This window comes from Colias croceus, chromosome 14, assembly GCF_905220415.1.
Source record: "Colias croceus chromosome 14, ilColCroc2.1".
Lineage (NCBI taxonomy): Eukaryota > Metazoa > Arthropoda > Insecta > Lepidoptera > Pieridae > Colias > Colias croceus.
Window position 1 is genome coordinate 8358264 of NC_059550.1, and position 4746 is coordinate 8363009.

Genomic DNA, 4746 nt, shown 5'->3' on the forward strand with positions numbered 1-4746 from the left:
ATGGCCAACATAATTTGATCAGATCGTTAAATCGTCAACGTTTCACGATTTGGTCATCCACATTTGGCCAGATCGTATAAAATATAAAGAGTCCATAAAATATTAAAAAAAATTCAGAATAACTATATTCTAAAAACTTGTTTAATGTCATTTAAGTTAGTGCCGCGGCAGCGGCCGGCGAATGCCAGAAGCGAATCGTTTTTGCAATAGAAAACAGTTAGGTTAGGTTAGGTTAGACTTTGATAAACAACGCACGAGCCGAGCGAGCAAAGCGAGCGTGCCGCGGCAGCGGCCGGCGAGTGCCAGAAGCGGATCGCTTTTTAAAAAACAAACAATTATAATAATATAGTAAGTAACTAGTAGTTTCTTAAATTATTTTATTTAAGTCGCATTTTTTCTTAAATACATATAAGATATCCACATTTTCCATAATAACTACTTACTCACCTCTTCGTCGTAAATTCTTTGCTATGACTTTCTTCATAATATTGTTATTAAACGAATTATGAAGTTTTTAACTGCGAATAATTTAATTTTCGCCAGCGGCCGCCATCTTATCACATAAACACAGAGCTTGCAGCGCCTCTACCAACGATTAATGTAACTATTTTACGATATGATCAAATAATTTTGATCATTTCATGAAAAAACCGTGCGTTAATTGGCCATATCGTGAAACGATTTCTTATCATTGATCTGCCCAAACCACATCATGATGTGGCCAAACTAAATTGGCCATTTCACGATATGCGACCATTTCGTGAAATGGCCACTCATATCATGAAATGATCAAATCTACGATATGACCACGACATCTCTACAAATAAGTATTGGAGATATTTTACGGCAACTTTTACTTATTACAGCAGGGACCACTGCTGTTTTAGAATATGGAATGTCACTGTGAATATCCACGTCTAAAGTCCGTCAGTCACGCATACAGTTCACCAAGTGAAAATATTTAAGAAATTTTGTTCAACAACGTAAAGTGTGTGTAAATTGTAGAAAAAATATAAAAATGCCATTATAAATTAAATTAATAAGACTCAAATGAATGTTTAGTAGACCTTAATAAGTCAACATTTAATAAAAGCTAATAATCATTTTGTCATCTTGTTTTTTTCATCGGGGTACACTTGTACCCCTGGGTACCGTTAATGAAATTCTAATATGGGTACGGTTCTAGGGTTAATTGCGATGCATGAAAATTTGAAGAATATAATGATAAGAATTTAGTGCAGTCATGGGCAGACTGTAGCTGGTGTCCCAAAAGTTACACATTAAAGTTATCAAAAGGGCCTCAGTGTGATGGACCTGTGCCTTCCAAAGAACTGGGTATCTTCCTTCTGGTGGTACCCGTATGTTATAACTAGAGAGACATGTAAAATATTCTCTACATAAGAATTGAGAGGAAACACGAACACTTTATGTTTCAGTTATACCTAGATATATAGACACAGCCAAATCCTAATCTAGTATTATTAAATTAATTACTAATTAACTTATCACATATTGTTATTTGATACTTAAGAAGGGTATTCGTCTTCAGCTATTTGTGGTTACGCGATTGCTGTGGACATAGAGGATATAGTGAACGGAATATATTCAAATTATCCTTCCCTAACAACTCGTATTACGTACTCCTTGGTTTATTTGTTAGATGATAGTAATTAGACACGTAGGTAAATAGAACATGCAGTTTTAAGAAGTAAGTAAATTATTTGTTAAGCAAGCCAGTCATCTTGTTGTGGTTGCATATCCAGGCAGTTTCAACTTTTTTTAGTAGGGGTAATCTTCGGAAGTACTAATAACCCGATCATGAAAACTTTGTAAGATTATTCATAAGTTATATTTCAACTATTATTTATCGAGGGTCAAACCGGGCGCAATATGTATGGCCCAAGAGCAAAGGCCCGCAGTACTTGATTATGCGTAAGTACCGTTAGTCAATGCAGGCTCTATCTTCTAAGACACGATTGCACCAAACAAATTGACATAAAACACGAACGTTGAAAACAATAATACTTTTTTACATAAAAATGAATATTATTCCATTTTTAATGCAAGAAGAATCGTAGGCAGAACAAGACTAAAGGTCACGTTAGGATGATAAGATGTAGATTATGATATACTTGTTCATTTCGTTCCTAACAAGGCGAAGGTGCCCTTCATTGCAAGTTATAGACTTAAAAAAAAACACACCGCGTTTCCGAAATTCGCTCTAATACCTATACAGGTTTTACGAAGTTCGAAGAACTATGTAAATTGGGCAGAATTCTGTTTTAGCGCGACCATGGAAGACGATGGGATTGTAACAAAAACTGACATAATAATTAATAAGAAATGCGTATTAATTGCTACCTTTATTATGGTACTCTTGAATTAATTGAGTCTTAGTTTAATGAATATTAATTATTTTAACAACGATTATTCAAGGTACTCCGTTAATTAACACTGCTCTATAACATACAAGATAAGGATTGAGATGATCAGTTTGACCTTATTATGGTGATGTCATAGTGCACAGTTTATCACAATTTCATGATATTTTTGGGCGAAAAAATAAAATTACCTCAAAATTTATCCGCGACGCACACAACCGCACGTTACCACGACCGGCGTTATACTGACGATTTGTATTTACTTTGATGTTTTTCTAAAATAAACGGGGTCACAATGACCTCTAAGTAAGCTTATCAACAGGTTCAGTAGCAAATGCTTTCGTAATACCGTGCCTACAGACTTCCATTTAATCATTTACACCATTAGAAACTAGATAGAGTAAGAAAGGTCAATGGCAAGGATAAGTTGAGAAAAGGAAGGAAGAACCTGTGGAGATAGTTTTAAATTCAGTAGTTAGATAACTTTTTAAAATTATACAGACAAAAAACAAATATAATTCCTTAGATTGCAGGTTATAATAGTTGCAATAGAATATAATGTAGTATCAATAAAGTTTTAGATTTAACATTTCTATTCTTTATAGTTCTTTGAGAAAAAAAAAATTTACCATTTTTTCTTTAGTAGTTAAGTATGAAGAAGTAATATTTTTTTTGTAAGTATAGTTTCTGCATCAGTTATGTTTTTTTCCAATATTATAGCCAACAGATGTTCTCCAATATTAAATACAACCATTCAATTAAATAATTAATAAAGATTATCAAATAAATTTCATCATTTGTTTATTTTACAAGAATCCAAATAAGGTAAGTACTCAAACAAATTGGCTATTTGAGTACTAAGTAATTTAATTATGAGAAGCCCCACACATACAATTAGTCAAACAGATATAATTCATGAAAATTTGAGTAATCAGAGGAATTAGTAACCAATTTTTTGTGTGTTCTATATCAGTTGTCATATTTTATAATATTATGATTGATGTACCTATCTGTACTAATATAATAAAGCTGACGAGTTTGTTTGCTTTAATGCATTATTCAAACTATGGGTTTGATATAAAAAATTATTCCACTGTTAAATAGTCCATAGTCTATTTATCAAGGAAAGCAATAGGCTATATATTATCATATAAATACCAACAGGAGCGGAGCAATGCAGGTAAAACTATAGGGCACAGCTAGTGGATGACATATACTAATATTATGAAGAGGAAAGGTTTGTATGTATGGTTTACGCATAAACTACTGGATCAATTTTGATGAAATTTGGCACAGACAATCTTTAGACGCTGAGATAGAAAATAGGCTACATTTTATTGCAAAATATGTACCACGGACGAAGCCGGGGCGGACCGCTAGTGGATGAAAAAAATGGAAAGCCTAATTCACAGTATAGTGCTGATCACAGTTCCTCGGTTCTTAGTGTTTCTTGTAATAGAATACTTTACAAGACTGAGGATGAACTGTGATTGGTACTTTACTGTGTCGGGCTCATATATAATATTTTCTGCTAGATTTCCTATACTTATTTCTATTATATATTTATGATATTCTAAAAATTACATGATAAATAAATTCGATTCCTGCGATCTTATTTAAAAATAAAATATAGACTTTGACTTGTGAAACTAATTATTTATGTGTACTTAAAAAATAAAAAATATATATATATATAGTTAAGTACTTAGGTATATTTTCTTTTTGAAGGTGAACCGGTAAAAGATTTCTTACGTAATTTAAAAAATTGAAATGACTGTTTTACAAATAATATATTTTCTTAAATATAAATACGCAATAACATTGTATGCCAGTTTTATACAAAAAGCGATTTAAAATGCGCAAATATTTTTATAAATGCGCTTCAATTGTTTCTCGCCAGTGATACATTATTTCACAATTAATGATGTCTCAAATCTATTAAAATATCTTACCGAGTAATGTTCAAAATCCAATCACTAATTATTATTTATTTAATTATTTTCCGAAAAAATAGGAAAATGATCTTTATAAAACTCGTATCACTTCCAGCCTACCACAGATACTAAAATAATTATGGTATTTTTAGAAATAAAAAAGAACTTGTATGTCACTGTCAGAAAAATGTGTCAATGACAAAAAAAATATATTTTATCGAAGAGTAAAAATGTGAAAGATCGTGGAAAGATCTAATATAACTAATATAATGAAACTTTGGACTTCTTTTCTTGACTGATTACCATGAAAATATTTTATGTGAATTCTATAACGAACTTTTTTTCTACACTGTACCTATCCGCACTATAGTCTGTAGCAAATGGCAATGTCACTTTTGAGTTTTGACAATGGCATTTGATATAGAGGTTCA

At 31.8% G+C, this 4746-nt stretch overlaps 1 protein-coding gene across 3 annotated transcripts in view; it reads right to left on the bottom strand.

The window, feature by feature from the left end:
• Positions 1-4438, bottom strand: part of LOC123697134 (pyruvate carboxylase, mitochondrial) — a 44747-nt gene extending 40309 nt beyond the window's left edge. For 2 of the 3 annotated variants that reach the window (XM_045643549.1, XM_045643547.1), the window contains exon 1: positions 2573-2621. The gene's annotated coding sequence lies outside the window, so the exon portion shown is untranslated. Of the gene's footprint in view, positions 1-2572; positions 2622-4333 lie in introns of those variants that run through there. The other variant, XM_045643548.1, reaches the window with a different exon arrangement.
• Positions 4439-4746: the final 308 nt, after the last annotated feature.